Raw genomic sequence first — 17,574 nt, 5'->3', positions numbered from 1 at the left:
ATTTGGGTTAATAAAAATTTTGAAAAAGTATTATTAAATTATTATTATAAAAAAAAAGGTATAAAAAAAAAAATATAAAAAAAAATAAAAAAAATAAAATATTATTAAATATTATTATATTATTAATTAAAAAGAAAAGAAAGGAAAGAAAGGAAGAAGAAGAAGAAAGCGAATTTGCTTCGTCCGCCGCCTCAACAGTAACAATAATAAAATAATAATAAAAAGAAAAGAGAGAAGAGAGAGAAAATAATTAAAAAAAATGTGGGACCCACTGAATTTTTATAAAAACTCACCTGTTCCTTCATTTCTTCATTCCTCTTTCGTGCGTGAGCTTCGGCAGAGAGAGCATCTGTGAGCCAAATCACCGGGTGGGTTTTAAGGTAAGAGTTTTTAATAGGATATTTAGGGTGTGATTTTAAGCTTTTCAAGACTAAGTAAGTGTTCTAAAAATTTTTCTTAGTCATCCTTCTTCTTTAGTTTCTGAGTTTGTAGTGGTAGAAAATTTAAGATCTGAAAGAGGGATGAATTTATGTTGAATAAATATGGTTTTTGAGGTTGTCAGTAGTATAATAAATGTTATAGAGTATAAATTTGTTATGATCTTTGAATTGTGGCTTATGGATCAAATTCTAAACTAGATCTGAAAATATATGTTGATTTATTGAGGTTTAGATGATTATTTGGGATGAGAAATGAATTATTATGGTTATAGGATTATGATTCTAAGCTAGAGACTTAATTTTTAATTTTTGGGTATTTTAGGTACGAATTTATAAATAAAAAGAAAATTTTGATAATAGAAATTAGTTTAGAATTTGATTTTTAGATTATTAATGTTTATTGATAATTAAAAGAGGAGTTAAAAATTTACTTAATAGTATTAACTATAGATTTGTATTAAGATTGAGATTAGGAATTATGTTATATTTTTAATTCTATTATTAGAATTATTTTATTAGTTTCAAAAATTGAAACTAATATTTATAAATAATATGTTATTTGTAGATTGTATTACTGGTGAAGATTGTGGAGAGAGAAATTTTAAGGAATAATTTATTGAAAAAGCCACAAGGTAACCATGCTTTTAATTTGTGATTAGTGTTACTTCATGTTAATTGGGTTTATTGAGAAAATTATGAATTTTGTAATATTGTATAATTGTGCAATATTATTATGAATTTGTTTGATTATTGTGGGAGGTGTTGGGAGACTTGCTATTATTGTTGTATTTATGTGCCACGTGGTACGCCCCTATTGGAGCTCAATAGGTGGTTTGTAAGGGCTCGGGCTAATCTACCTTTGGCCGGGTAATTTAGTACCGAGTGAGGGCTACGGCTCGAGGTTAATGGAGGGATATAAGGATGGTTGTTTGTGTTTATTATAATATTTCTTATATTTGTTGGAATTATATTATTTTTAATTCTCACTTAGTAAGCACACACTTAACTGTTTGTATACACTATCATAAATTGGCTTTGGTTACTGGGACTTTTGAGTCTCATTATGTGGTTAACAATTTTCAGGAGAAGAGCCACGAGTGACACGTGGAGGAGTCCCAGAGGCTTAGTGGTATAGATCCACTGTCTCTTTTGGGTATTTAATTTATGATTTATAATGTGTTATATTGCCAATATTAGGGCTTTTTGTTTATTGTCAATTATATGAATATATAAATGTAATCATGCCTTTCAAACTATTTCTATTTTTGGTACAATTTGGATGACTGTAATTTTAATATTTGGTTTACTTTGGATTGGTTAAAATGGCATGATTATAAGGCCAAATAACTGGCTTGTGTTGAAAATTGATTAAATTGCTTATTTTACTTGTTGGGAGTATAAGGATGGACAAATGTGATTTAGTTTACTTGTTGGGAGTATAAGGATGGACAAATGTGATTTAGCCTAATGGCATGTGGGAGGTAAAAATTTATCTGAAATGTTATAGTGTGTGAGTTGAAGCCAATTATAAATATTTTATATGAAATTATTGATATAAAATGTGTTGGGTGGCTGTAACCCAACTATGGTTGAGTTAAATTATTTAAAAAAAAAATTTGGTGTGTTACAAATTTTGGTATCAGAGCTACATGTTTCAATTCTTATAAATTATGAAATTGTTATACATTAACCTAGTTTATTGGCAATATACATTATTAAATCATAATACTTCTCCATTATTTTTCTTGTCTTGAGATTAGTGTTAACTTAATTATGTGACTTCCATCCTTTAGGAGGGGAGAGATGGTGTCCAAAACTAGGAGAGGTGGCGAAATTGTCGGTGATTCTATAGAGCCAATAGGAAATGACATACCTTCACTGCCACAACCGGAGCCCACACAGCAACAAATTGGGCAGGGCGAGCCCATACAGTCACAACTAAGGCAGGATGAGCCAACCATGAGGCAAATGATGGATCTACTATATAATCTTAGTGACCGCATGAAGAGACAAGAAGAAGAATTGGCCGCTTTAAGACAATATAAGGAGAATGACAACCGAGAGGGAAATGGCCAACAAGAAGGAAGCCATACCAAGGTATTCAATGCGAGCCAATCTGCTGATGAAGGCTTACCTTCCTATTCTCACCATGAGACTAGTCCGAAGAATGTGAGTCTCCACTCTGACCAACAGACATCCACGATCACAAAGATCTGGAGTACTTTTCGTAAGTTTAATCCTCCTACTTTCGATGGAAATCTTAAGCCAGCGGTGGTTGAAGAATGGATAGATCAATTGGAGAGTATTTTTCGTATGGTTGTGTGCACTTCTAATCAAAAGGTGCAGCTGGCAATATTCCTACTACAGAAGAGTGCTAAGAAATGGTGGGAAACATCAGGACCGAAGGATGATTCCTCTCTTACTTGGGAAGATTTTAAAGCCATATTGTTCGAGAATTATTTTCCTACTGCACTGAGAGCAGAAAAGGAGGCTGAGTTTCATGCATTCCGCCAGGGTGATTAGATGAGGATGAATTTATTGAACAATTCTCAGAATTATCTAAATACTCTACTTACCTCCAGAAACATGAAGACACGGAGTGGATGGCTGAACGATTACTAGAGAAGGCGAGGCCTGATCTAAGGGAACAGTTAGCCCCTTTTGAGATCAAGACATTCAGTGAGATGTGCAATAAGCTTCGAATAGTTTCTCGGAGGAAGAGAGAGGCTAGATTAGAAGCTGATAGAGAGAGGAGGAAAGAACCTCATGGGAAGCCCCCTATCCACACCAGACCCATTGGTGGAGTAGAGAAGAGGAGCAGTCAAATCTTTGGAGGCTTTAGAAATCAGAAGAAGAAGGGCTACTATCATAAGGGCCAGAGCTACAGAGGGAATCAGAGTGGAAGTCAAGGGTCCTATAGGAGCCCAGCTACCTTTAATCCTACTCCTAGTGCTGCTAGTAATCAAGCATGCAGTAAGTGTGGGAAGTTTCATTCTGGTGATTGTTGGGTTTGTTACATCTGTCAGAAGCCTGGTCATATTGCTAGATTCTGCTATCAAAACCAAAATAGGGGTAATGATCAGAGACCTACAGTACCAGCACGAGTGTATGCCCTCTCTGGGCCAGAGGCTGCTACAACCCTAATGCTATCCGAGGTATAATCCGAATCCTTGATAATGATGTTTGTGCTTTGTTTGATTCGGGTGCTACACACTCTTTTGTGTCTGATGAATGTATGAAAAGATGTAAATTGCCTGTGTGTACCTTACCTTTTGATGTGAAGATTTCTACTCCTGCTGGTTTGACTGTAAGGACTGCTAAGGCATGTCTAAATGTAGAGGTTGAGTATGAGGGTCGAAAGACCACCATAGACCTCATTTGTTTGTCTTTGTCTGGGATTGATGTTATTGTGGGGATGGATTGGTTGTCTGCAAATGGAGCTGTACTTAATTGTCAGAAAAAGAGTGTGTCACTCTCAGCTCTTACTGTAACCCCTGTAGAGTCCCAAAGTCCTATGTTGTTGTCTGCAGCTCAAGTAGAACAGTGTATAAGAAAGGGCTGTCAAGCTTTTATGATTTTCTTCTCAATCAAGGCAGAGATTGAAGAAGGTGTAGATCAGATTCCAGTAGTGAGAGAATTCCCTGACGTCTTTCCTACTGAAGTGATCGGTTTGCCTCCAGAACGAGAGGTTGAGTTCTCGATTGAACTCGTACCTGGTACGGGGCCTATTTCTAAGGCACCCTATAGGATGTCTCCATCGGAGTTAGCTGAGTTGAAGAGACAAATTGAAGAGTTGTTAGAGAAGGGGTTTATCAGACCGAGTGTATCACCATGGGGGTCACCGGTACTGTTTGTAAAAGAAAGATGGAAGCCTTAGATTGTGTATTGATTATAGACAATTGAATAAGGTAACCATCAAGAACAAGTACCCCTTACCTCGAATTGATGATTTGTTAGACCAATTAGTCAATTCAGCGGTGTTTTCTAAGATTGATCTAAGATCAGGGTATCATCAATTGAGGGTTAGAGCAGAGGATATCCCTAAAACTGCTTTTAGGACTAGATATGGGCACTATGAGTTCCTAGTGATGCCGTTTGGGTTAACAAATGCCCCAGCTGTCTTCATGGATTATATGAATCGAATCTTCAGGCCTTATCTCGATGAATTTGTTGTAGTCTTTATTGATGACATACTTATTTATTCTCGAGATGAGGTGGACCATGCTAGACATCTTAAAATTGTTTTGGAGATATTAAGAGAGCACAAGCTCTATGCCAAGTTGAGCAAATGTGATTTTTGGCTTAAAGAAGTTAAATTCTTAGGCCATGTTGTTTCAGAAGAAGGGGTAGCAGTGGACCCTAGTAAGATAGATGCAGTGATGAAATGGGAGCAACCTCGAAGTGTGACAGAGATTAGGAGTTTCTTGGGTCTTGCAGGCTACTATCGTCGTTTCATTAAGGGTTTTTCACAAATTGCAATGCCCTTGACTAAGTTGACCAGGAAAGATGCTCCATTTATTTGGACGAACGAGTGTGAAGTTGCCTTCCAGGAGCTGAAAAAGAGGTTGACCACCACACCGGTGCTCACCTTACCTGTTCCAACTGCTCCTTATACCTTGTATACTGATGCTTCTAAGAAAGGTTTAGGTTGTGTATTGATGCAGGAGGATCGAGTAGTGGCTTATGCCTCTCGACAGTTGAGACCTCATGAGGAAAATTACCCTACTCATGACTTGGAGCTTGCTGCTGTGGTATTTGCCTTGAAGATTTGGAGGCACTATCTTTATGGTTCTTCTTTTGAGTCTTCAGTGATCATAAAAGTTTAAAATATTTGTTTGATCAAAAGGAGCTCAACATGAGACAGCGCAGATGGATTGAGTTTTTGAAGGATTATGACTTTGAGTTGAAGTATCATCCAGGGAAAGCTAACGTAGTCGCGACGCTCTGAGCAGGAAGCTTGTACATACTGCTCACATGATGGTCAGAGAACATGAATTATGGAGTAGTTTTCATGCAGTAAATGTAGAAGTAGTCGAAAATCGTTTGGCTGCTCTACATATTACTGAATTTGAGAATAATTTTTGGAAAGAAATCAGAATTTCGCAGCAGAAGGACGATTATTTGAATAAGATTAGGGTAGAGATTGGGGCTGGAAAGGCTGAACATTTTGATGTGACCGATGATGATGTCGTAAGATATAAAGGTAGAGTGTGTGTGCCTAATGATACTCGATTGAAAAATATCTTACTTGAGGAGGCTCATCAGAGTAAATATACCATTCACCCAGGAGCAACTAAGATGTATCATGACTTAAGACGTGGTTGGTGGTGGCCAAGGATGAAGAGAGATGTAACTGAACATGTAACTCGTTGTTTGACTTGTCAGAAAGTCAAAATTGAGCATCAGAAACCAGCCGGGATGCTACAGTCTCTTGATATTCCAGAGTGGAAATGGGACAGCATTTCTATGGACTTCATTACAGGATTGCCTAGAACATCTTCTGGTCATGACACTATATGGGTAATCGTAGATCGACTCACCAAATCAGCTCATTTTCTTGCTACTAATATCAAGTATTCTCTCGAAAAATTAACTGAAATCTACATAAGAGAAGTGGTGAGATTGCATGGAGTGCCGACAAATATTGTATCTGATCGTGATCCGAGATTCACATCAAACTTTTGGAAGTCATTACAGGAAGCCATGGGTACTCGTCTGAGTTTTAGCACCGCTTACCACCCCCAGACCGATGGGCAAACGGAACGAACCATACAAACTCTTGAAGACATGTTAAGAGCTTGTGCCATTGAGCTTAGAGGTAATTGGGATAGTCACTTACCATTAGCTGAATTTGCCTACAATAATAGTTTTCATTCTAGCATTCAGATGGCACCTTATGAGGCATTGTATGGAAGAAAATGTAGATCGCCACTGTGTTGGACAGAATTAAGTGAGAGAACTGTTTTGGGGCCAGACATTGTTGATGAGACTACCCAAAAGATTGCTTTAATCAAGCAAAAATTACTCACAGCTCAAAGTAGACAAAAGAGTTATGCGGATAAGAGGAGAAGACCGCTTGAGTTTGAAGTAGGTGACCATGTATTTTTGAAAATCTCTCCAGTAACTGGTGTTGGAAGAGCTATTAAGGCTAAGAAGTTGACACCAAGGTTTATGGGGCCTTTTGAGATCTTAAAACGAGTTGGACCAGTAGCGTACCAAGTAGCATTACCACCCCAAATTGCTGGAATACACAACGTATTCCATGTGTCACAACTGAAAAAGTATCAACCAGATCCTTCCCATATAATTGAACCCGAGGAAATTGAACTCAGGGAGAATTTGACATTCAGAGCTGAACCAGAAAGGATTGTGGATTATAAGGACAAGCAATTAAGAAACAAGACCATTAGATTGGTTAAAGTAATCTGGAAGAGCACAACTCCAGGTGATGTTACGTGGGAGACCGAGGACAGTATGCGACGTGATTATCCTCGTCTTTTTGATTAAGTGAGTAGTTAATAGTTATTAATTTTAAATTTTGAGGACAAAATTTCTAAAAGGAGGGGAGAATTGTAACATCCCAATTTAAATTTTAATAGTTAATTTGGGGTTAATAATAAAATTTTGAAAATTATTATTAAATTATTATTTATAAAAAAAAAAGGTATGAAAAAAAAAATAAAAAAAATAAAAAAATAAAATATTATTAAAAATTATTATTATATATAATAATAAAAAGAAAGAAAGGAAAAGAAGGAAGAAGAAGAAGAAAGCGAATTTGCTTCGTCCGCCGCCTCAACAGTAACAATAATAAATAATAATAAAAAGAAAAGAAGAAGAAGAGAGAAAGAAAATAATTAAAAAAAATGTGGGACCCACTGAATTTTATAAAAAACTCACCTGTTCCTTCATTTTCATTCCTTCTTTCGTGCGTGAGCTCGGCAGAGAGAGCATCTGTGAGCCAAATTCACCGGTGCTGGGTTTTAAGGTAAGAGTTTTTAATAGGATATTTAGGGTGTGATTTTAAGCTTTTCAAGACTAAGTAAGTGTTCTAAAAATTTTTCTTAGTCATCCTTCTTCTTTAGTTTCTGAGTTTGTAGTGGTAAAATTTAAGATCTGAAAGAGGGATGAATTTATGTTGAATATAAATATGGTTTTTGAGGTTGTCAGTAGTATAATAAATGTTATAGAGTATAAATTTGTTAATGATCTTTGAATTTGTGGCTTATGGATCAAATTCTAAACTAGATCTGAAAAATATATGTTGATTTATTGAGGTTTAGATGATTATTTGGGATGAGAAATGAATTATTATGGTTATAGGATTATGATTCTAAGCTAGAGACTTAATTTTTAATTTTTGGGTATTTTAGGTACGAATTTATAAAATAAAAAGAAAATTTTGATAATAGAAATTAGTTTAAATTGATTTTTAGATTATTAATGTTTATTGATAATTAAAAGAGGAGTTAAAAATTTACTTAATAGTATTAACTATAGATTTGTATAAGATTGAGATTAGGAATTATGTTATATTTTTAATTCTATTATTAGAATTATTTTATTAGTTTCAAAAATTGAAACTAATATTTATAAATAATATGTTATTTGTAGATTGTATTACTGGTGAAGATTGTGGTGAGAGAGAAATTTTAAGGAATAATTTATTGAAAAAGCCACAAGGTAACCATGCTTTTAATTTGTGATTAGTGTTACTTCATGTTAATTGGGTGATTATTGAGAAAATTATGAATTTTGTAATATTGTATAATTGTGCAATATTATTATGAATTTGTTTGATTATTGTGGGAGGTGTTGGGAGACTTGCTATTATTGTTGTATTTATGTGCCACGTGGTACGCCCCTATTGGAGCTCAATAGGTGGTTTGTAAGGGCTCGGGCTAATCTACCTTTGGCCGGGTAATTTAGTACCGAGTGAGGGCTACGGCTCGAGGTTAATGGAGGGATATAAGGATGGTTGTTTGTGTTATTATAATATTTCTTATATTTGTTGGAATTATATTATTTTTAATTCTCACTTAGTAAGCACACACTTAACTGTTTGTATACACTATCATAAATTGGCTTTGGTTACTGGGACTTTTGAGTCTCATTATGTGGTTAACAATTTTCAGGAGAAGAGCCACGAGTGACACGTGGAGGAGTCCCAGAGGCTTAGTGGTATAGATCCACTGTCTCTTTTGGGTATTTAATTTATGATTTATAATGTGTTATATTGCCAATATTAGGGCTTTTTGTTTATTGTCAATTATATGAATATATAAATGTAATCATGCCTTTCAAACTATTTCTATTTTTGGTACAATTTGGATGACTGTAATTTTAATATTTGGTTTACTTTGGATTGGTTAAAATGGCATGATTATAAGGTCAAATAACTGGCTTGTGTTGAAAATTGATTAAATTGCTTATTTTACTTGTTGGGAGTATAAGGATGGACAAATGTGATTTAGTTTACTTGTTGGGAGTATAAGGATGGACAAATGTGATTTAGCCTAATGGCATGTGGGAGGTAAAAATTTATCTGAAATGTTATAGTGTGTGAGTTGAAGCCAATTATAAAATATTTTATATTGAAATTATTGATATAAAAATGTGTTGGGTGGCTGTAACCCAACTATGGTTGAGTTAAATTATTTAAAAAAAAAATTTGGTGTGTTACAATTGTAATACCTAGTCAAACAACAAATAAACCTCACACAAGGCCAAACAATTAATATTAATTAAAAAACAAGAAATACCAAAACTAAGGCCTGTCTAATTTATTGTTCGCATTTTTATTTTTAAAACTTATTTTGTAATATAGTTTTTAAACTTATTTAAACAACTAAAATAAAAATTGTTTGGTTTATGTCAATTAAAAATGGCCTTAGAATTAAAAATGGACGCCAGTGATGATTGTAAGCAGTTAATAGTGGGGAATACTAATAAAAAATTAGTTAAGTAGTTATAATTTTCTAATAACCAAATGTATTATATTTTAAAAACAAGAAAAATAAAATGAAAATAAGTTAAAGTTGTTTCTATTTTTTTTTAAATGAAAACAGTTTTAGAAACAACTAAATAAAAAATACTTATCCAAATAATTTTTTAAATATTTCTGTTTTCAAAAACAAAAAATAGTTTTTAAAAAACAGAAAACAAACAAGCCCTAAGTTGCCATACTTTGAAATTTCTATGTTGAGTATGATAATATTAATGTAGATAGATTTAATTTCAATGATTCATATTTTGACATAAATTTGGCTCAAATTATAGTCATATTTTATATTTAATTATTTAATCATATATTTTAATAATTATTTATTAATAAAGGTAAATTTTTATGACTTACGGTTTGAATTCACATTCCTATTACAAGGTTAGTTAAATTTTGAGTTTGACAACTTTACCTATGATAAAAAAAGAAACTCAATCTCCTTAATGCACAATCTAATTAATGAGCCAAGAATACTCTCATGATAGGACTAAAAAAAATAAGGGTAAAAGTGCAAATTTAGTCACCAACTTTTCTCTAGAAGCACTTGATAGCTTATATTATGAGGTGGTCTAAATAAATTTTTAAATTTAAAAATGAAGTATCTAGTAAATTTTATTAATTTTATTTAACGGATGTTAACTTTCATGTGGGGCCCATGAATTTTTGATTGAAATGATACATGACACTCCACCTCAGCAAATAAAAGTGCAAACCTAATAATAAACTATCTTTAAGAAGTACTTGGTAACCTCTACTATAAAAAATAAACCATCCAATACTTTTCTAATAATTTTGATCAAACATGATTTATTTTCAAACTTACAAAACTCATAACGCGTCAATCTTTTCAATCTTCTTGCTTTTATTCTCAGTTTCTGTTCGAGAAGAATAGTTCAAAGAGTTTTTATTTAAAGACATTCATGAAAACAATTCTAATGAAGCAAAAGAAGAAGAGGAAGAAGACAATGTTTTGTTTAAACCTTTGCAACAATGTAAGGGAAGTAGTGATTTGAAATGTGAGGCTACTAAGCTTAAAAGAAGCTTGATTCAAACTTAATTTAGTCATAAATTATTTTTATAGAAAATAAAGTAATTGAATCAAGCTTTTTTCATGCATGGTACCATCACAATTCAAACTACTACTTTGCTTGAATTGTCATAAAGATTTAAACAAAACTCAGTCTTCTTCTATTTTGTTGGTGTCATCCTTGTAAATGTTTTCAGATAAAAATTCTGAGTCTCTTTTGCTCAAGCTGAGACTAAGAACAAATGAAAGAAGATTTGGAGAGATTGATGCGTTTTAGGTCCTATAAGTTTAAAAATAAATGACGTTTGGTCAAAATTAATGATAAGGTTATGAATGATTTGTTTTTATAGTAGAGGCTGCCCAATAGGGTTGCACAAAGGACTAGACAAGATTAGACTTTAGTCTAACCCAAAGTTTGGTCTCTTTCATGAAAATGATTAGATTAAGCAACTCGTAGTCTGATCTGGTCCAGTCATAAACTGAAGGTTAATAGAATCATGCTTGGTCCATAGGATTAGAAAACTAGTCCCGATAGTTCAATACTCGCTTATCTTTTTTTTTTATTTTACCTATGTGAAAGGTAACAATTAAGATAATAAAAATATTTATAATCATAAAAAATTCATAACAATATCTAACAACATAACAACAAAAAAATATTTCAATTACAATTTAAATACTTTAAATTTATAACTTCAACAACAACAACAACATTCAACAAACTTCATAAACATGTCTAATATGCTCTCTCCAATTTTTATTATAAGACACTGTCAATTGTTTCAAGCATATTAAGAAAATTTAGTTTTTTCTTGATATCATAAAAAAAGTAAGAGATACTTTTATTTTTACCATTAGCTTTAAATAATAACACAATTATATTAAATACCTTTATGATAATCAAAAAGAGATAAGATTAAAAAAGTGGTTTAATTATTATAAGGTATCATATATTTTCGATCAAATATTATTTTTAAAAGATATTTTATAAATAAACTGGAGGAAATACATTACAATAATAGTTTACAGCAAACTAAATTAAAATTATATTAAACAGAAGGGTGAAATGTAGATGAAGAAAATGTTGTGTTCAAACTTTAAACTATTTAAATATATTAAAAATAATTAAAATTATATTAACATAATTTCATAGGACTAGACCATACCAAATGTTCTGAGAGCTTGGTCTCATATCTGATCCAACTCAAGAAGTTAGTATTTTTTTTGTCTCTTTAGTCCTTTAAACCAATTTTTTTATTGGACAGGACTGGCCAAACTTGTTTGGGTAGGACTGGACAATCAGACTTTTACACAACCCTACTATCTAGTATTTCTTAAAAAACAGTTAGTAATTAAATTTACTTTTACACGTGTTGAAGTGAAGTGCCACATGTTATTTTCAATCAAATTTTATGAGTTTCATTTAACGTCCATCGAGTGAAATCAACAGAGGTAGGATGTTTCGTTTTTTAAAATTAAAAATTTATTTTACACTACTTCATAATATAAATTAGTTGATAACTAAATTTGTAGCTTTACTCAAAAATTAAATTACGCATGAGTAAATGTATGTAAATACGACAAAAGTGCAGATGCTTACACGTGTTTAAGCCGTGGACACTAAAATATTTATTGTCTTGATTCTTCACGTGCAAAGATGGAGAAAATGCGGAAGGCAAGATCTGGTCTTGATTTTTTTTTTTTTTGGGATATTGTTCACTGCAAAATTTGATATTTTTGGCTGCTCTTGAATTATAATTGATATAATAGGCTCTATAATGTGATAAAAACTAGAATAAAGAAAGGCATTATACCAAAGAAGTTCGCACATGTGCGCATTGTTCCATATGAGGGTTGTTAAATCCGCGGTGAAAAAATCACCACTATGATGCTATTTTTTTTTTTTTAAATGATCATATGTAGGTGATTCCTCAGATATTGGGAATTATATCTCCTCTTACTCATATAAAAGTATAATTAATCATCATCCTCTAATTCAATCCACTTCAATGAAATTCAATTTAATATGGAAGCCCAATTCATACAAACCAAACAAATAAAAGGATGAATTTTATTTCCATTTCCAATTTCATCAATTATCAAAGTTTTATCAATGAACACTTAACCAAATGGTTAGGGACTCAGACACCTTAACTTGGGGTCACGTGTTCTAGTCTTAAAGTATGCAACAACGTAATTGATCATGCTTTGCCAGTAATACCTATGAAACCCCTTCAAAGAGGCCTCCAAGTGTTGAAAAAAAAAAGAAAAGAAAGAAATTATTAAAGTTTCAGCGTATACCGAATGGAACCTTTACAACTGACGCATGTATTTCCTTTCTATGAAACAAGTTAAACCTTAACTCTTGTCTCTTCATTTTTCATTCTTGGTAGTCAATGCATATTGTATTTCAATCTACTGCATGGATTTAGATCCCATGACTATGACAACTAAAGTCATTAAGTGACTTTACTCATGTGACAAAATTTATGCTCTTTATTAAATCAATGGTTTGGATACTCTTATTGCAATCAAAATTAAGAAACACTCAATCCAAATCCATTCAAATCTCTTAAATAATATCATGAAATAAATCTCTATTGCATCTTTCTAATTTTATTTGAATACTCGATTCAATTCTCCTTTTATTCCATGTTTATGCTTCTTTTACTGGATCCAATTAGAATTAGCTTGCTTAAGTCATGTGTTATCCAGTCCAAGTCATAAAAGATCTGCTTTTTTTTTTCCAGCCAATTTTTCCAATCAGACCTAACGCCCGTACTGACTCATATAACTCAACTTATATTCCTGACTCTACTAACTTAATTCATCAGTTTTGATTAATTGGGCAACAAACTAACTGATGCACGCCCTATATACGCCGGCATATTTTACAAGTCAAAATAAAGCTTCTTTATACACTCTGTTTCCTTTTCACAATTCAGCATATAACTAAAAGTTACAGAAAATTTCGAATATTTTTTTTTAAAAAATAAAATCTCATCAACCCACTTTCTAATTTTCCCTATATTATTCGCCCACAGTGCATTTGCTTTCATCAAGATTAATGTGGATTGAAAAAGCTCACATGAATTCCAGTATCTACGATAACATAGATACTAGCAGCAACAAAAATGCCACTGAGAGCCATCCCCAATGTTCCCAAGAACCAATTGAGACACCACATGGCACTGTACTTCTTTGGTTTCTTATGCTTGAGCCACATGAAGCATGGGTACGCCAATGTCACTGGCAGAGCCACTCCTCCTACCAGACCCGCCAAGCTTGACAAAAATGGAATCGCCACCCCAATAAAGAAGCCACAGGCACACCCACAAAACACCCTGAAAACTGACCGGAGCCACCACGGGCATGGCTTCTTCATTCTTTTCGTGTATTGTGATTCCATGTCGTCAAAAATCGGCATGCCATAGATTTGGAATGAGCACAGCCCGTTCACCACCACAAATAGGTATAGAGCTGTCAGCATTCCACCATTTGCTGGAATCTGTAAGAGTTTCAGTCAATTATGCATATTAGCATGGCAGTGGATCACAAAGAATTGAAATCACACACTTGTTCCCCAGACGATTGGACTCATTTAGTTCAAATCCTCATATACATATCGATCTCATTGTGAAGTAACTTACGAACGCGAAAGGAGCAAGTGGTGAAGATTTTGTTAATTTTAAAAACGATTTCACACATGTCACCAATAGTTTATCCACTACAATATATAGGCGAAGGATCAAATAGTTAATTTATTTCTTTTTTCTCAAGTAATCGTATAAAGTAATGATTTTTTTTTTTTAAATTCAAAAGTCAAAGTTCTTTTAAAAGACCAAAGTTTTTGCAAGTTACTACTAGCGATTATTTTCAAAGTAAAAGCTTTGGAAGAGCTCTGGATGCTTGGTAATTTTAAGGAGTATGAAACAATAGTTTTGGGAAAAATTAATCGTAACTTTGAGATACACAAGTGATAATATAAACCCTTTAAAAGTTCTTTAAAATAATTATTATTTGATAATCAATATGGCTTTCGAAGTGAATTTTCTATTCATTATTTTATCATGAATTGTGGTGTTTGGAAGTGAGGATGATTATATTACCTGCTGACCATAGGCCCAATAGCCACCAATGGCCAAGGGGAAGAGACATGCAGCTATGATGGTGTAAGCAACCTTGACTCCTTTCCACATGGGCACATGAGAAGGATGTTTCTCGCTTGAGGGCATTGTAGCCTACAAATATGGAACAAAGACTTGCAAACTAAGTTGGTGGGCAAGTTTGAAAGAGGTATTGGCTATTTAATTAAAAGTATAGAACTTTCAAACATTTAAGATTCCAAAAGAAAATCCCAGGGCAGCTTAGAATAAAAAAGTAAACAGAGAACAACTTTAATTTATAAATTATACTACTATTCTGAAACAGTTAGTGGTGCCAGGAGAGATTCACGCCATCCACACCTTTCAATGTTCTCTTTGGTGTGATAAAATTTCAATTCTATCTGAGATGTCATCCTAAAATATCTCTCCCTTGTTGAGATAAAATGCACTACAGTCAGAACAGCCCTGCTTTTTCTTCCTATTGTGCAGTTATTGTGGACTAATCCACTTGTGACTTAGAGGACAGAAGGAAGAAAGTCATCGATGGTGAAATTTCTCAACTTGTAACTTTCAAAGCTTTATCCTGTTCTATTGTCAAAGCCCATCTTTATTTCATTGTCTCTTTATTTATGAATCCTCTGATGCCTTCAATAACAGCAACTACTCAGTCACTCAATCCATTGAATCATACAACTTGTACTCCCCACATAAATCAAGTGCAAATAATTCTTTTAGTACAACTAAAAATCTTCGTTATCAAGTTTTAAAGATTTTACTAGCCTAGAATCTAATTGTCAAACAATTTAGCCAGAAAATTAACTCGAAATTGATACCTAAGCGATTAGCAAGAACCACAGATTTCGCAGTGAAACCACAAAATTACGGCTATAAGGAATAGAAATAAAACATACCTGGATCTCGAGGATAAGATTATGGCCCCTGAAAGCAAAGGCGACGATGCCGAGGGCATTGAGGACACTAAAAGCATTCTCAACGTCATTCCCCGTCCTCACAGGGTTATACGACACCCCAGGAAGGCTACCCTTGGACACGGAGGCGGCCCAGATGGAGGTACAGTATACGACGGCGGTGACGGCGCCGATGAGAGAAACGCCGGCGATGGAATTCAAGTTTGGCAACTGAGAGAGCAACACAGCAGCACAGGTGAAGACAAGATACCATTCCACCGTGGTCATGGGATTGGCCGTGCAATTGGCCCCACATATCACCTGATAGAACGTTCTGGCCGTTGATCCTCCTATGATGATCAGGGTCGTACACGTGCCCGCCGAGAGGTACATTATCGGAAATAACGCCATCAGTTTTCCCAGTCTCTCACCTGCATCATAATTGATAACACACACCCAAGTCAACTTCTAGGCTTTTACCACTACCAATTTGCCGTAGTTACTGCAATTTTAAACGATTTTCTAGTCGTATTAAACAACAACCATAAAAAATAAGAAAATACACAAAGATCCTTCAAACCAAAACAGAATAGATGAAAGTGGCTGCTGTTCATTCATGTGTCATCCCTTCTTGACAAGATTGTATAAGGGAAAAGTTTTAGATTTTAGTTATTAAAGGAGTACTGAAGAAGGGAATGAGTTCCAATGTATGATTACCGAAGGTGGCGAAGACGAGTTGAAGGTAGCGACTGTAACGAACTCCTTGTTCCACAGATTCATGAAGATGAACAAGCAACCACAGCGTGTAAAGCTGCCATACGAACGCCACCGTCAAGCTTATTATTCCCCAGCTCCTGCATCAAACAACAAACTAATAATGAATCACAAAGTTGAAACAAAAATCAAAACCGTGAATATGATCACTTGATGATACGTACCAACCCAGAATAGTGAAAGCCACGGGTAGCACCAGCGCCTGAATACCGATCCCAGAGCAGAGAGTATGAAAAGCGGCGTAAAACTTGTTCCCATTTCTGGACTCTGTGATGGGAAGCCATGCTTCCTGAGGATCAAGCTTCGTGAACCTCAAGGCCTTCCTCATGGGGCTTCCCAGGGGAGTGATGAACCTCGGCGTGAGACTGGACACGGACAGCCTTGGGGTTCTGGGCGTCCTGGGAGTCTTGGGAGTCTTGCTCACGTGATGATCACGTGCATGGGGATGGGGAGGAGCTTCTTCTCCGTTCTGAGGATGAAGAAGAGGGGACCTTGAGAGTGAAGGAGAGTGAAACTGAGAAGGAGGACAGGACACGGGTGGCGGAGATGACACTGTAGGTGTCCCCATGACGGAAGCTGTTCTTGGCGTTATAGGCGCAGACCATATTTCCTTTGATTCTGCCATTCTTCTTCTTCTCTCCTCTCTCTCTCTCTCTCTGTGTGCTGCACTTGTGAGAAAGTCTGAGTTTGTGTGTGAGCCTGTGAGTATATATAAGGGCTAGCTTGTGAAGAAGATATCAGATATGCAAGGGCAAGTGGGCATACATATAGTTGGAGACGCGACTCCAATTATTAATTGAAGTGTGACAAAATAGTTGATGCCTTAAAGTAATCGGATTCATCGGTTGGTGGAGAACAGTATACTCATTATTTATTGCAATGGGTGACCACGGGCAACATTGGCTGCTAATCTGTCCTACCTGTCACTCATTATGATTATTAATTATTAATTTATAGTAATTCTTGATTGATCTTAGCTGTTTCGATAAATTTGTGATTACTTAATTTAGTTTTAAGTCTGTAATTACTTGTGTGATACACACACATGTACCCTTTTGGTCAAAAGTAGTTATACTTTGTATTAAAAAAGTAGATATACTATGTAGTTTGGAAAAAAAAAGAAGAAGCTTAGTAATAATTAGTATGGGGCGTAGTGAATTAACTGAAATTCATAGAAGCAACATTAAAAGAGTTTGGGTTTTATTCATTCGGTGTTTGATCTCTAATGTGGATTTAAATCATTTGAAGTTCTGGAATTGATGAATTTAAAAGAATTTTTCTTATTTAGTATTTTCACTCATTTTATTATTTTTATAAA

The 17,574-nt window shown here is 34.3% G+C and overlaps 1 pseudogene; it reads right to left on the bottom strand.

The window, feature by feature from the left end:
- Positions 1-13,058: 13,058 nt before the first annotated feature.
- Positions 13,059-16,964, bottom strand: LOC129311537 (lysine histidine transporter-like 8; annotated as a pseudogene).
- Between the last annotated feature and the right edge of the window lie 610 nt (positions 16,965-17,574).

The sequence above is a fragment of the Prosopis cineraria genome, unplaced genomic scaffold (assembly GCF_029017545.1).
Source record: "Prosopis cineraria cultivar Desert tree isolate PC_DT_omini unplaced genomic scaffold, ASM2901754v1 PC5, whole genome shotgun sequence".
Lineage (NCBI taxonomy): Eukaryota > Viridiplantae > Streptophyta > Magnoliopsida > Fabales > Fabaceae > Prosopis > Prosopis cineraria.
The sequence above is the reverse complement of the archived record's forward strand: the minus strand, read 5'-3'. Positions and strand labels throughout refer to the sequence as shown.